This window comes from Triplophysa dalaica, chromosome 9, assembly GCF_015846415.1.
Source record: "Triplophysa dalaica isolate WHDGS20190420 chromosome 9, ASM1584641v1, whole genome shotgun sequence".
Taxonomy (NCBI): Eukaryota; Metazoa; Chordata; class Actinopteri; order Cypriniformes; family Nemacheilidae; genus Triplophysa; species Triplophysa dalaica.
Window position 1 is genome coordinate 493,348 of NC_079550.1, and position 17,435 is coordinate 510,782.

The window sequence follows — 17,435 nt, forward strand, 5'->3', positions numbered from 1 at the left end:
CATATTTCGGCGTGTTCAGTGTGAAAGCGCATTCTTGATTTAAAGTTAAATCTCTCGCAACCCGTCTTTTACAGGGATTTACTCTAAAATCTGATGTTTTAAGGTTCCTCATCAATACATGAATGCCAGTGAACCCCCAAAGCTGCAGTGTCACATAAACAACAATATAAATGTGCAGAAGTTTAAACGGAATCAGATCTGAGAGAACAGGGCGGCCCGCTCAAAGACCTTTAGAGGGGCACGTGCTCAAAGTTTAAAAGGGGCACATGGATCAAGGCTGTGCTCCAAACAGAAGTTTACATCCCCCTTGCATAATCTGGAAAATGCTGAATTTGGTAAAAAAGAGGAATTTTGAAGTCAAAGAATAATAACAGCATTTCTAGTCATACATAACTATTACAATAGATCCTCATGAAGGCAACACCATTCATACAAAGTCAGGTGGGTGTTAACCTCTGAAAATATTTTTGGTGTAATTTGTTATGTTTATATGTATATTTTTTCATTTATAAATATCTGTTATTCAGGAATCTAAATATAAACAATTTACACCAAATAACATTTTCAGAGGTTTTCACCCACCTGACTTTAAAGGGGTGTTGCAACGATGTGTCATGCATTCTGACTTCTTAACAATGTTAAACGTGCTGTCTTCTCATGCTTAACATGGTCAACTTGTACAAAAATGAGTTGGGCGTATGACGTAGTATTTCTGTGCTCAATACACTCCCCCTGTGATCGTACAGGTTTCAGAAAGTTTTTTTCGAACATATAAAGCTTTTTTGTAAAAAAAATTCTTAGTTCCTTATTGGACAATTCTCCCGGAAAAGCACACAGCACTCCTACGCAGCATGGAGAGCAGGAGAAAGAGCATGCGCAGATATCACTTTCACTTGTGTGCAGGAAAGAGAGCGAGAGTACGGGTTGGGTGATGGGCATTTGGGTGATGAATGTTATATAAACTGTGGATATAACGCTGGAGATGGTTTGAAACTGACATATGGAGCCGTTCCAGCTCTAAAAGATGCCGGACATGAAACGCATGTGGTGACTGAGACTGATGTCTGTGTTTTGTTGACAATGGGTGCACATGTGCTTTGGTTCACCCTACCCCTCCACCCCAACGCGCCGTATGATTTCAGAAGTAATCGTACAGCTGTATCTATCTTTAACAAAGGTTATCAAACTACATATTCAATACTCAAAGATATGATGTTGTCATGATTCCACCTCACCTTGTCAGGTATTTCTTGGTCTAGAGGTGGAATCATACAGAATCCTCTGTTTCATGTGGGAGAGAGACGATTTCTTCTCTCTCCGTGTCTCGTCTCTGGCCCCGCCCCTCTCTCTTCTCGTCAGCTTTCCCTGAGTGCTAATCCCCAGCACCTGTTGCTCGTTACCATCCTCTGTTTGTTTCCCCTATAAAGAGTCCTCATGTTTCTTTGTCTTGTTGCTCGTGCATTGTAAGCTGTACCTGTGTTTGATGTTTGCTGTGGATATACCTTGTGAAGATACCTTGTGGATATACCTGTATGTTTTCCTTGTTCCTGTGTCTTTGTCAAGTAAGTGTTAGTTTAGTGTTTGTATCCAGTGTTTATTTTCTAGTCTAGTGAGTTAGTGTCCTTGTTTTGAGTTTAATATTATCCAGTCTTGTTTTCCCCATTGTGGGTTTTGTTTTGCCTGTTTTGTAGTGTTCTTTTGTTTAATAATAAATTATCTGTTAACACTGTCATCCCTGAGTCCTGCCTGCAATTGGGTTCTCCCTGCATTGTCTTCCTTGCAATTTCATGACAGAATGCACGAGCCAGTAATTAACCCAGCAGGCAGCAACTCGTCCCAGGCTTGGTGGCAGTCAGCCATCTATGATGTGCAGAAAGGCAATGGCCCTTTTCCTCCCCAGAGTGACCGGACCCTGGAAAATTATGCACAGGGGTCGTTGGCTAGGCGGGGCTTTCTCCCAGAGGTTCTGCTGAACTCCTATTTCCTGGCTGGCCTGGTCAGTCCTCCTCCGCTGGAGGAACGGGAGAGGATTATCCAGGGGTCTTTCCAGGACCTGGTAAAGAATCTCTCGAGCAGTGGCCCCCAGGACTCCACCCACTTCCACCTGGATTCCGTCCCGGAGGACCAGGTGCTGACCACTGGGATGGTGAGGTTCGCCGGTCCATCCCACTCACCTCCCGTCTGCATCCAAGGGAGACGCCCACGGAGGCAGTCGTGGGACTCCCCGTCCGACTCATCCTGCACGGAGCTAGCCGTGTCTCCCACCGCCTCTCTTCGGTCGGCCACAGTCCCTGTGGGCCGCTCCCGGAAGAGGAAGCCCAAGAGGGGAAAGCGTTCGAGTACTGCCCAGCATCCGGTGTTCCCGAGGCTGGCTTTCAAGCCGGTCCAGCAGCCGGCACCAAGCGCTGCCCAGCCACCGGACAGCGCTGCCCAGCCGCCATTCCAGCTGGTCCCGTCTGGCCTTCCCGGGTCTCTTCAGCCGGCCCCGTCCGGTCTTCCCGGGTCTCTACAGCCGGTCTCGTCCGGCCTTCGAGGGCCTCTACAGCCGGTCCAGTCCGGCATTCCCAGGCCTCTCCAGCCGGTCCAGTCCGGCATTCCCAGGCCTCTCCAGCCGGTCCAGTCCGGCATTCCCAGGCCTCTCCAGCCGGTCCAGTCCGGCATTCCCAGGCCTCTCCAGCCGGTCCAGTCCGGCATTCCCAGGCCTCTCCAGCCGGTCCAGTCCGGCATTCCCAGGCCTCTCCAGCCGGTCCAGTCCGGCATTCCCAGGCCTCTCCAGCCGGTCCAGTCCGGCATTCCCAGGCCTCTCCAGCCGGTCCAGTCCGGCCTTCCCAGGCCTCTCCAGCCGGTCCCGTCCGGCCTTCCCAGGCCTCTCCAGCCGGTCCCGTCCGGCCTTCCCAGGCCTCTCCAGCCGGTCCCGTCCGGCCTTCCCAGGCCTCTCCAGCCGGTCCCGTCCGGCCTTTCCGAGCCTCTCCAGCCGGGGTCCAGCCCAGCAGTCCTGCCAGGGACTAGGACAGTTCCTCCAAGGACTTCCCCTGTTAAGCCCTCTGGGGCTCCGTGCTCTGGCGCGCCCCCACGGGCTAGGACTTCCCCACCCAGCCCTACCCTTTCTGGACTTCCCCCTATGTTCTCTGGTTTGCCAACACCCCCCCTCCCTTGTTTGTTATTTTTATTGTCACACCCGAGTCCACTCGTTGTCATGTCATGTATGCCCCTTATCTTGTTGACCATGTCTGTCTGGTTCTTGTCTTTGTCTAAGTCTGTCTTGTCTTGTTTGTGCCTTTGAGGAGCATCAGGATGCTGCTCCTTAAGGCGGGGGTTCTGTCATGATTCCACCTCACCTTGTCAGGTATTTCTTGGTCTAGAGGTGGAATCATACAGAATCCTCTGTTTCATGTGGGAGAGAGACGATTTCTTCTCTCTCCGTGTCTCGTCTCTGGCCCCGCCCCTCTCTCTTCTCGTCAGCTTTCCCTGAGTGCTAATCCCCAGCACCTGTTGCTCGTTACCATCCTCTGTTTGTTTCCCCTATAAAGAGTCCTCATGTTTCTTTGTCTTGTTGCTCGTGCATTGTAAGCTGTACCTGTGTTTGATGTTTGCTGTGGATATACCTTGTGAAGATACCTTGTGGATATACCTGTATGTTTTCCTTGTTCCTGTGTCTTTGTCAAGTAAGTGTTAGTTTAGTGTTTGTATCCAGTGTTTATTTTCTAGTCTAGTGAGTTAGTGTCCTTGTTTTGAGTTTAATATTATCCAGTCTTGTTTTCCCCATTGTGGGTTTTGTTTTGCCTGTTTTGTAGTGTTCTTTTGTTTAATAATAAATTATCTGTTAACACTGTCATCCCTGAGTCCTGCCTGCAATTGGGTTCTCCCTGCATTGTCTTCCTTGCAATTTCATGACAGATGTATGCAATACTACTCTATAGGTACTCAAGATTAATATGGGATTGGCAGAAACCCTGTGTGTTAGCGCCGCTTTAAATAAATGTTTGTCTACATGCATCACTGATTCTGACGCGCAGACTGACGCGTCTGAATTCTATCTATTGTTATAGTTGTGTATGAGTCTCTTGATTGTCCTATATGTGTACAGATGAATCTCAACATTACACTACTGCTGGGGACAAGACATACAGTGTATGCAGAAATGCTGATAAGGCAAAGATTGTGGAGGACCTGGGTGATTCTTCTGAAGATAAGTCGACGGTTTAATAACTCAGGACAAACAAGAAACCCTTAAACAACTATGACTAAACATAAAAACTGTCAGTGACTGTTCAGGACAGGTGACATCATACAGTGTTAAGAATCAGGGGGATGTAAGCGTTTGACCTGGGCTATTTTTAGAAATTCAGTTTTTATTTTTTGTTATGTTAAAATTTATTTCTTAAAATAAATTGTTCAGGGCAGGACTAAATTAAAAATAAACCTTGATTTTCTAAATTCTAATATTTTCTTCCACATTCCTCTGTTGTAGTAAACTGTGTCGGACAGGGTCCCTATTGGAAATAAACGTCTCCATTGTATCATGAAATATTGTATTTTAAGATTGTAGGCAATATGCTATAAAACACTAGGGGCTGATATCACTTACAGGGAGCAGCTGATGTTGAGGGGGGTGCTGGGGATGAGGCTGCTGCAGTTACTGTCTTTGCAGTTGTAGAAAAAAAATTAGTCATATAAAAAATAGAATTCTGTTCTAATCCTCTTTTTATTTTATCCCCTTTTAAAATGAAAATGTTAATAAAGCAGCATTGATGAGTATAATTCGGAGCATGAGAGAATCAGCCTGTTTTAACATTGTTTTGAAGGCACATTTTAAATGTAGGCAAAGGTGCCTGCGACCTGCTGCTTAAAGTCGTAGATGAAATGATGGGTAGTGTCGATCAGCGCAAAGATCACGAAAAAGAAGTTTTCCAGAATGCCTGAAAATGATCAGTGCTGGACATGTGAGAGGAAATTTTGGAGGAAAATGTCTTGTTGGAAGAGCAAGTCAGCACCACAACCTCATCACAGGTCCGTTGTTATTCCTTATTTACGGCCAGATTAAGAAAACCTCTGAGATGTATTTATTTATTTTTGTGTTTGTTTGTTTGATTATAGGTCTGCGCTGGCTGAAGCCACATTTCCATGGAAAGACAGTCCATTGGAAGTCCAAAAAGGCCTAATTCCCTGTTCTTGCAGCCCACAAAAACCTCTGTATGCCCAGCACAAGCATTGAAAGTGAACCGTTGTTTACTGCAATCCCCATTGTGATTGACGAATTGAGAAATCGAATTGATACCGAAAAGTAGAGTAGATAAAAATCTATCCCTGCTGAAAACGCCCTTGTTACTGAGATTACATCTGTTATTGATACCAGGCCCAGCGAACCCCAGGTTCTGCATGGACCTATCTATGACGACATTCAACAAAATATCAACGACTGCTTCTCTAGCCCCGTCCACTGGTTTGCAGATGACAGAACCAATGGCGCAGAACCAGATAGTGCGAGCAATCAATAAACAAACATGCCGTTAAAGATAGCTAAATATTGTGCCACACCTGGTTGTGGTAGAATACAGTCGCTGCATAACCCTCCTTCGGATTCTGATATTAGGAATGCGGGGTTAAAGTTTATTTTTAAAGACAAAACATAACACGTTTGTTTGTTTCATTTCTCAGAGGATTCCTTCATGAACAAGGCACAGTTTAAAATTAAAAAGCAGTGACGTGCCTTCAATATTGGATCCGATAGGAATGGTGCAGCAATATTATGTGAGTAAAACATTTATGTACTATGCATCACTAGAGACTTTGTTAGAGAACACTTGATGTGCTCTGAGGCCTATTTGCACAGGATTAGTATAACGTGGAGACCTCTAATCATTTGTATTAATTGCAGAGGTTGTCTGTGATCTTAAGCCTGTGCGATTCGCCATCTGTGATTTGGAGGGCTTATATATAATTTTCAAGGATTTATCCACCGTTTGTGAATAATGGAGGCTGTTTTGAAGTGGTTTGGTATTTTTTCGGGTGCTTGGTGATATCCATAAGTTACAGGGAGTCTCCTGTTTGTTTAATATGATGGAAACTCTTGTAACATTTGACCCGCGATCGCGGTGATCTTCGTTCGGTTCGGGATCACTGGTCTCAAATGCAGACAGGTACGGTCATATATCATTAAACACAATACAACTATAGGCTATACAAACTATACGCAAAGCCTTGCAATTACATACAGGAAATAAGTCAGTAAATTTGAGTGAAATCATCCCGTGCGAATGCGTCACATGAAATACTGATGTGTGGAGGTCATTTATAAATCACAGGAGGTCCCCAGATAATACTGATTCCGTGTGAAAACTGTAAATGGTGTCTGTAAATCTTATGTCTCGAACAAAATTCACAGAAGCCTGCAATTACATTAATTGCTTTCCAATCAAAGCAGTGTGTTAACTTATAAAGTCTTCAATGTGGCACGCCCATTAAAACCGAGCGTTTGTAGAGCTGGCCTCAAAACCTGGGCAGAAAATGGCCTATTGCTTATTGATTTTGATGTTTTTGGACGTAAAAACCACGTGAACGTCATAAGTAAACCTCATATAACAGTATAAAACAGACAAGGACACTTCATGAGACCTTTAAATTGCAATTTATATTGCTGTCAACAAAATGTCACGTTTTAAATATTGCAATTTTTTTATTTAGCCTATTTCAGTCAATGAATTTGTGTAAACTTGTTAATAATTGTCTGGCTGTACTAGTTTTTTTTTTAACTAAGGCTAAAGACCTAGTTGTGGCTTTGTAACAACTTTCCTTTTCAATTCGTCTTTTCACAATTAAAGAACAGTATTTCATCAAGAAACTGACCAGCACTGGCAATCTCTTTATTAATTTGTCATATAAGTCTACATTTTCGGTTAGATCAACATTCAAAATATTCTGGTAAATAACTAAGAAGCAAGTATCAGGTCAGCGTTGGAAGTGTTCTCTGTAACGTGCGGTCTCTGTCCGCTCCATCGTGCTCTCTCGTTATAGCTTTCTTGCGCAAGCTTTTCAATGCGATCTTATAAACATTTTTCCCCTTGAGAAATCTCTGTCATGATGCTGTGACAGTAGGAGTGGGATATGTAAACGCTTACAGCTAAAATGATAGATCCATTTCATTCATATTCCAAAATGCAAGACATATGTTTGTGATTATAACTGATCTATTTTCCCCTCTGCATTGTGTAACAATAAATAAAACTTAGTTTTATTGTTTTCAAAGTCTTAGTAAACAGCTTGTTGGAATGCTTGATTCTGATTGGCCAGTTGCGTAATTTGCAGGTTTGTTATTGCCAGAAACTACCTCTCAAAATTCATTTTCACATTTTTTTTGACAAATTGAATATAAATATGTATTTTAATAACATATATGACATTATATTTACAAATGTTTAAACAAAATGACCTGTTTGTGACATTTGAACGTCATTCATATTTGTAAATGGGCAATCGTGGCCTAATGGTTAGAGAGTCGGACTCGTGACCAGAAGGTTGCCCGTTTGATCCTCAGGGCCGGCGGGTAACGACTGAGGTCCCCTTGAGCGCCTTGAGGCACCTTACTCCTACTTGCTCCCAGGGCGCTGTAGTGATAGCTGTCCACTGCTCCGGGTGTACGCGTGTTCACTACTCACTGGATGGGTTAAAAGCAGAGGTCACATTTCAGGTATGGCTCACCATACCTGACAAATAGGTCACTTTCACTTCATTTATGCATTTGGAAGATTATAGATTATAGTCCTATAGATTTATTTCTAAGTATGTGCCATCCCCTGTAAGACAAAGAAACATACACATTAATACAAAGATTTGTATATTTCCCCCACTTTTGTGCTCCACATTGCTAGCAGTCATCATGGAATTTGCACCTTCTATGTGACTGTTTCTAAAGTAAAACAAACACAAATAAAGATCTTACAAAACGGTCTAGTGTATAATTGTAATTGTAATTGTAAAGACATAGGGCTGCAAAATCAGACACCAGCGCAATATCCTTGAATTACTTTTTGCATGGTCTGCATCCATTTCAATGCACGTTGATCAGTTCATAACGTGAATTCACGCCCAAGCAAGTAATACCGCAGAGAATCCACAGCCCTCTTAATGGCAAGGCCTTTATTCTCAATTGTTGAGTATCTCCTCTCTCTTTCAAAGAGTTTTCTGCTCAGAAATAGCACAGGTCTCTCATCTTCAGCCTCTCCTTGGGCTAGAACTGCTCCCAAGACAACATCAGAATCATCCACCTGTACAATAAATCTCCCAGAGAAATTAGGGCTCTGCAACACTAGTTCATGGCATAACAAATCTTCTTGGTCATATCAGTCAACGGTGTAGCCAGTGATGCGAAGTGGGGAATGAAGCGGCGGTACAAGCCGATTCAACCAAGAAAGGACCTCACCTGCTTTTTAGTTTGCGGACGAGTACTATTTTGGATAGCCTTAAGCTTTTCCACTTGTGGTCTGATCTGTCAATGACGCAGCAATTACCCCAAGTATCTCACCTCTGTCTTGGCCCATGAACATTTTGTGGTGTTGATCATGAGCCCTGCTTCCTGAAGCCTCTTCAGAATGTCCGCAAGATGCCGCAAATGTTCTTGCCAAGACCCACTGTATATAACCACATCGTCGAGGTAGGCAGCTGCTTACATCCTGTAATTACATGGTCCATCATCCTTTGGAACGTGGCCGGTGCTCCATGTAACCCAAAAGGCATAACCGTATATTAAAATAACCCTACAGGAGATCGAAAGACAGTGTAGGACTTTCAAGGGGGATCAAGGGGCACTTGCCAATAACCTTTACACAGATCTAATGTAGTCATATATGAGACTTTACCCAGTCTCTCAATTAACTCGTCGATACGAGGCATCGGATACGAATCATAAGATGATACGCCGTTTAGTTTTCTAAAATCAGTGCAGAACCTAATTCCTCCATCTTTTTTAGGGACTAGTAGTATGGGACTTGACCACTCATTGTTTGACGGTTCTATTATCCCCATTATCATTATGGTCTCGATCTCAGTCTTTAACCGTTCAACCAACATCTCCGGAACCCAATATGGTTTCTGCCGTATAGGAGTAGTGTGTTTCAGGATGATATTATGTGTGAGTAGCTCGGTCCGGCCTGGTCTTTCCTGGAACAGAGATGGAAAAGATTGAAGTTTCTCAGTAAGCTGCTGTTGTTGTTAGTAACATTCTGGGGACATCGGTGATGATCGAATTGGTTCCGTATCGGGTTCATCCTCATCCTCCACTTTAGACCTCACCCTCATCACGTGATCCTTTACATCCTGAGGACCTTTAAGATCCAACAGCCTCTCCTTTAATTCTAGCAGGAGAATAACATGTAGGACCTGCTTAGGCTGCCTTCTTCAGGGACACAAAATCTCATAGGTTACTGGGCTCAGTTTTTAAGGTCACGACATACGGACCCTGCCATTTGGCCAACAACTTGCTGGTACCTGATGGTAGTAGAACTTTCTGTCTAGGTTTTAGGTTCCTTTCCCTTGCATGCGTGTCATACCATACCTTTTGTCTCTGCTGGGCAGTAGAAAAATTTTCTTTAGCCAGAGTTGTAAAGGTCTCCAACTTGTTCCGCATCTGTAAGATATATTAGGCGATACTGCACTGGGCTGGTTCCTCTGCTATCCACCCTTCTTTGAGCACGTCCAGGGGGCTTCGAACTTGCCTGCCAAACCAAAGCTCGAAAGGGGAGAAACCAGTCGAACACTGAGGGACCTCTCCATAGGCAAAGAGAAGAAAAGGAATCCATTTATCCCAATCCCGCAAGATTCATCAACAACTTCTTCAGCATGTTTTTCAGTAAACCATTGAACCGTTCTACAAGACCATCAGTTTGAGGGTGAAATGGTTTAGTTCAAATTCCCTTAATCCTAGCTGTTTGTACAATAATTTCATCAGTTTAGCCATAAAATTTGTTCCCTGATCCGTGATCATTTCTGACGGAACTCTAACCCTTGAAATCAGATCAACCAAACATCTCACAGTATGTTTAACTTGGATCGAACGCAGTGGGTACACCTCTGGATATCTGGTAGCATAGTCACAGTTCACCAATGCAAATTGGTGACCCGAACTACTCTGCACCATGGGACATATTTGATGTCTTAGATATGGTAAGAGGTATTACATTTCCATCCCATTCTTACAGTATTACACCAATCACTATGCACTTGTTAACTGGACAATCATAGCACACCTCGCTTTTCAGAGCCATGAGCTTTGTAAAATATCTCTATGTTTCACAGAGGCGGGGCAAAGAGGATATACAAACATGCGCATAAGTGAAAAAAAAACACATTTTAATCTTAAATCGTGTATATACATTAGGGCTGTGCACGATTAACCAAAACATATATCACTCCTTGAGATATAAGCACACCTTGTGAGGAAGTACGGTAAAATGCTGCTGTATTCGAAAGCCATAGGGCGCTCTCGTGCAGAAACTCCAAATAAGCACTGCAGAAGAAGACCATAGAACAGGTAATTTTAGGAAAAGGACATGTTTTTATCACTGTTCCTCAAGCCTCCTCAGGAATTGTCATGATCCATCCATCCATTTTCTTCCGCTTATCCGGGGCCGGGTCGCGGGGGCAGTAGTCTAACCAGGGATGCCCAGACTTCCCTCCCTAGACAGGCAGGAACTCTCCACCCACCTGAAGTGAGCAAGCCACCCTTTTCCGACTGAGAACCATGGCCTCAGATTTGGAGGTGCTGATTCTCATCCCAGCCGCTTCACACTCGGCTGCAAACCGTCCCAGTGCATGCTGAAGGTCCTGGTCTGATGGAGCCAGCACGATGAAGAGCAGAGATGAAATCGTGTGGTCCCCAAACCCGACGCCCTCCGGCCCCTGGCTGCGCCTAGAAATTCTGTCCATAAAAATTATGAACAGAACCGGCGACAAAGGGCAGCCCTGCCGGAGTCCAACATGCACCGGGAACAAGTCTGACTAACTGCCGGCAATGCGAACCAAGCTCCTGCTCCGGTCGTACAGGGACCGGATAGCCCTTAGCAAAGGGTCCCGAATCCCATACTCCCGGAGCACCCTCCACAAAATGCCGCGAGGGACACGGTCGAATGCCTTCTCCACATCCACAAAACACATGTGGACTGGTTGGGCAAACTCCCATGAACCCTCCAGCACCCTGGAGAGGGTATAGAGCTGGTCCAGTGTTCCACGACCGGGACGAAAACCACACTGTTCCTCCTGAATCCGGGGTTCTACCATAGCCGGATTCTCCTCTCCAGTACCCTGGCATAGACTTTCCCGAGGAGGCTGAGAAGTGTAATCCCCGATAGTTGGAGCACACCCTCCGGTCCCCCTTCTTAAAAAGAGGGACCACCACCCCGGTCTGCCAGTCCAAGGGCACTGTCCCCGACCGCCAAGCGATGCTGCAGAGGTGTGTCAGCCAAGACAGCCCCACAACATCCAGAGACTTGAGGTACTCAGGGCGGATCTCATCCACCCCCGGTGCCCTGCCACCGAGGAGTTTCTTGACTACCTCGGTGACTTCAGCCCGGGTGATGGGCGAGTCCGCCTCCGAGCCCTCGGCCTCTGCTTCCTCAATGGAAGACATGACGGCGGGATTGAGGAGATCCTCGAAGTATTCCTTGCACCGCCAGATGATATCCCCGGTCGAGGTCAACAGCTGCCCCCCTCAACTGTAAACTGCGTTGGTAGGGCACTGCTTCCCCTTCCTGAGGCACCGGACGGTTTGCCAGAATCTCTTCGAAGTCGAACGATAGTCTTTCTCCATGGCCTCACCGAACTCCTTCCAGGCCCGAGATTTTGCCTCCCCAACCACTCGGGCTGCAGTCCGCTTGGCCTGTCGGTACCTGTCAGCTGCCTCGGGAGTCCCACAAGCCAGCCAGGCCCAATAGGACTCCTTCTTCAGCTTGACGGCATCCCTTACTTCCGGTATCCACCACCGGGTTCGGGGATTGCCGCCTCGACAGGCACCGGAGACCTTACGGCCACAGCTCCGAGTGGCTGCGTTGACAATGGAGGTGGAGAACATGGTCCACTCGGACTCAATATCTCCAGACTCCCTCGGGATCTGGTCGAAGCTCTGCCGGAGGTGGAAGTTGAAGATCTCTCTGACAGGCGATTCGGCCAAACGTTCCCAACAGACCCTCACAGTACGTTTGGGTCTGCCGAGTCTGTCCAGCTTCCTCCCCCGCCATCGGATCCAACTCACCACCAGGTGGTGATCGGTTGACAGCTCCGCCCCTCTCTTCACCCGAGTGTCCAAGACATATGGCCGGAGGTCAGATGAAACAACCAGTCAAAGCCGTCAGAGAGGTGACGTTCCATGTCCCTAGAGCTAGATTCTGCGTCCAGGAATCGGGTTGTCGAGGCCCCCGCCTTCGACTACCACCCGATCCACTTTGCACCGGCCCCTTACGGTCCCTCCTGTAGGTGGTGGGTCCACGGGAGGTTGGCCCCACGTCGTTCCTTTGGGCTGAGCCCGGCCGGACCCCATGGGGGAAGGCCCGACCACCAGGCGCTCGCATACGAGCCCCAACCCCGGGCCTGGCTACAGGGTGGGGCCCCGGCTGCGCCATGCCGGGCGACGTCATGGTCCTCGAATTTGTCGTCATCATAAGGGTTTTTGAACCGCTCTTGGTCTCATCCGTCGCCTAGGACCTGTTTGCCATGGGAGACCCTACCAGGGGCATATAGCCCCAGACAACATAGCTCCTAGGGTCACCCTCCACCACGGTAAGGTGGCAGTTCGAGGAGAGGTTGTAATGATAATAAAGTATATTTATAATGATCATGTTTGACGGGTGTTGCTTTTTTAAATGCACGTGATAAGCGACTCAAACTCCCACTGCTTTTAGATATAGCTGCAATTCCTACTGATCCCAGAGACGTGCTTCACGGACAAGCTACGCATGAATAAAATAATAAATGCCTTGCATAATCGCAGCCAACTCGATTTCAGCATGATTTATTGGTAATCGCGTTTAATTGGGCACAGCCCTAATACACATAATATTTGTTTTTCAGCCGTGTGATATGACCCCTTTAAGATTAATTGGGTAATCAAAGCTTAGTTAGCTTATACACGTTTAGCCTGTCAAGATGCAGCAGTGTTGTGTTAGCAATCCAGGGTAGAACTGGCTCTCCTGGTTGACTCTGGTTTCTAAAAAGGTTTTTTCTCCATTTATATATATTATTGGAGTTTTGGTTCCTTGCCACTGTCAGCCGCTGTGTCTGCTGACATCAGGTTTAAGGCTTTATACTTGAACACTGCTCTTAACGAATTTGTAAGACTAAAATTGTTTTGACATATAACTGTTTTTCTGTATAAATGGCAACAGCCACTCATGATATTATTGCTAATTCTCTTTGACCTGTTCATAATAAATCTAGTTCACTTTAGCTCATCTTTAAGACCTGCAATAAAAGCATGAGATATTAAACATTGTATACAATACCTATGTATTTGTTTTTATACATGATTGTGTCTATGTATGCATTTGCTTTTTTCCCTTACCTGATCTATTTCTTATTACTTATTAAGGAGTAATATGGGACATTGACATCTATTGGTTTAGCTTGGTATCGCAGTCCAAATTCAAAATATGTCATGATTTTGGGACAGAGAACTCACTCGCAGACGGTGAATAAAAAAAAACAGGACTTCAGAAATCAATAACCCACGATGGGGCAAAGAACGAGAAAATCACAACAGAAGGTAGGCAAAACCCTCAAAGGAAACTTCCTACAAGGGGGTAAAAACAAGGATTAATCCTTCACCCTGTATGAGCTGGCAAGGCAGAAACAGGGTAGACTAGTCACAGGGGTAACAACTAGACACGAACTGTAACAAACCGGCACATGACTGAACACAAGAGGAAATTAAATAGGGGAAAATCAACAAGCAAAAATCACACTGGGCAGCTGAGGGGAATTGAAAGCTAATGGAAAGATTACAGGAAACAAGGGGTGGGGGCAAGACGCACATCAGGAGAGCACATGGCACAAAATTATAACAAAGGCTATGTGCTTCCATACAAAACACAACAAGCACATAAGGCATGGTACTGTTACGACCCTGTTCACAGAACCAGAAAACTCCTGAAGAGGAGGACAGGATCATGACAAATATTGGAGAGGATTATCCCCTCTCAGACTTGACGCTCATAGAAGTTGCCAGACACTTACAGGAGAGTAATTGAAAGCATCAACTCTTTCAAGTCAAGTTTACCTGCAAACTTATCCGTATACAGTGTTTTTGTTGTCTGCAAACATCAGCAGCTCATTTCACAGGTTGCATATTCCGGAGGTCCATTTCATACCATCTTTAAGTCAAAAAACAAATGAGATGAACATGCAATTTGCATTCATCCGTTTCTTCAATAAATGAGACATAATTATACTGAATTGATTTGTGACTGTGACTGTTAGTTTTTTCAGATCAAGAGCTGTGTAAATAAATATACACAATCTAGATATCATCGGAAGCGTTGAGGTCAAATTCATATACAGGAACAGTCAAGCTCCTTTGTAAATGATCTGAAAAATTCAGTCATCAAATTATGAATAAATAATCAAAGTAACCCATACCGTCCATCAATTAAGACAAAGACCTGACGGATCCTTCATTGATTATGAATGCATTTCAGATCAGATCCATGAAGAAATTTCATGAGTTATAACATACATCAATTTATCTCCCCTCACCTCTACTTTTAATATAACTGTATTGAAGATAAAGACATTTTCCAGATATCTTAATGATAATCATTTATGACACCCTACACATATGAGCATCCTCCTCTCTAGACACCCAGAATAATCACTGGAAGATGTTTCTCTAGTCAGGAGTTGAAGTGTAATCTTTAGTTAAGCTTTGCATCTGAGTCCAAGAAATAAACATTTGTTTATCTTTCATACAGGCACTTCCATAAAAGACTGCGTGCATGTATATAGTGTATGATGAAGAGAGCAAAGTGTATTTCTATGCTGTACCAATGACAGCGTGTCTCAGATTTCAGTAAATGAGAGAGACACACGATCCCTTGTGAATTCAATTGTGTTCCAGTGTATTTCACAGCGTAATGCTCCAGTAATCACATCTGACCAATTGGACATTAGCTCTGTTTATGAGAAGTGAAAATCGATTGAAACCTCACACGACAGTCTTATTCTCCACATTTTCTATTCCATTTTACCATCATCTTTATTTCTCCCAAATGTAAGGGTTGGCTAAAAAACACAAATTTTGGCTTTGGTACGGTACCAGAATCTAATACCGGTAATACATATCCAAAGCGACTTACATTACATTATCCTATACCAAAGTTACCATAGGTGATCAATAACCAGCCCCAAAATAAATGGTTGAAAAATTGAAAAAATGTTAAGGAGACTTCATGAAACTGCTGTAATTCAAATTTGATATATAATTTTATATTCTATATAGCACCATATTATTTTTACACTGTGTCATGACACAGGGAGGTACAAAAGGTTCAGAGACTCAAATGCCGGTAATGCAATAGATTTTATTAAATAATAGTCCACAAGATCACCAGGCGACACCGGCCTCGAGCACAGGAACCACGTGAGTCCGCGGGAGAAGTGAAAAAGAAATCTTTACTGTCCCGAGGTGAATGTCAGCAGGGAGAAGCCTCGACCCGGTGGCAGAATCCGAACGACAGTGGTGATCACTGGTGAAGAGATGCCGGGTTGTGAAGAGAGCGGAGGTCCGAGACGCCAGTGGGCACTCAGGTAGATAACAGAGGAGGCAAAGGCACTTGAGCAATACGAAGAATCTTTACAAGACTTGGGAGGTTCTTAAGACTAGGATTTATAGTGAACAGTAATAGAACTCGCATCGGTCTGACAAAAGTTAAGAGAACAAGAGGGATTAAATAGAGGGGACCTAAACAGCAGGACATTAGTAACAGGTGAATAATAACAATAATAATAAGGAACCAGGGTAGACTAGTAATCAGGTCAAGCTACAGGAGTGCAAGTAATGAGGTGATGGAAACCCAGTGAGGGGAAAGCATGACGGTGAGACACGGGGGCGGGGCAAGTGACATAGACACCGAACATGTGGAGAGCTGTCAAAATGGTTCCCCATGAGTTCGACAAAACAAACACTCACACAAGACACAAACACCTGCAGAACTGCAGAAGTGTGAAGTTTTACATAGGAAAAATATCGAAACTCTTTGGTCATTTTTGAAAGCAATTCTACTTGTCTAATTGGATTCAATTATCTATGCTAAAAGTGCTATCGCCAGACCCGGAGATCGGCAGAATACATTCGAAAACTAAAAACTCAATTGATTAACTCTTGAGAAGCAGGGAAATTTGCATATTTCCCAAAAAGTGGAGTGTTCCTTTAAGGGAAAAAATTCAAATATTTCTGACCAAATGTGAAAAAGTAATGCACTGTATGCATGCCTTGCTGCTTACGTATTTCCGCCCATATCTCAGTTTTTACACAGGCTTCAGGTATAGCATTCTCCCATAGCAAAATGAGGTCCTAGCGTGGTCTTTTTTGCATATTATTTTCGCATATTTTGATTAACTAGCGATTTCATTTAATTATATTATTTACAGTATATATTAACTTTTGTTGCATACCTGTTTTATATATTTTATAAACACATCTTTGTAGTAATGAGTTCAAGAAGCTTTAAATACCTTTGTACTGTAGGTGCGACGTCTCAATATTGCCGTGTCCTAATGGCAGCTCATTAAAATGTTGCGACAGGCATTGGTTGTAAGCACGCATTGGTAACCACGCAGGAAGCTAGATAATAACTGAGCCTAAACGCAGAAGTGGCCGTGCATAGGGTGAATTGCCCCCTAAATCTAATAACTAGTTGTGCCACCCTTGGCAGCAACAACTGCAACCAAGCGTTTGTGATAGCTCGCAATTAGTCTTTCATGTCGTCATGGAGGAATTTTGGCCCACTCTTCTTTGCAGAATTGTTTTAATTCGGCCACATTGGGTCTTGGAGCATGAACAGCCTTTTTAAGGCCATATGTCACAGCATTTCAATTGGATTTAAGTCCGAACTTTGACTAGGCCACTCCAAAACCTCTAATTTGATTTTCTTCAGCCATTCAGAGGTGGACTTGCTGGTTTGTTCTGGGTCATTGTCCTGCTGCATAACGCAATTGCGTTTAAGCTTGAGGTCACAAACCGATGGCCAGACATTCTCTTAAGATTTTTTTAGGTTGAGCGCAGAATTCATGGTTCTATTAATTATGGCCCATCGTCCAGGTCCTGAAGACCATCACACTACCTCCACCATGTTTGACTGTTGGTATGTGTAACAAGATTCAAGATATGGAAGGAAGGAGGCGGGAACTGGCAAACGTTTAAACAGTTTAATAAAATAATAACAAAGTATAAAAGA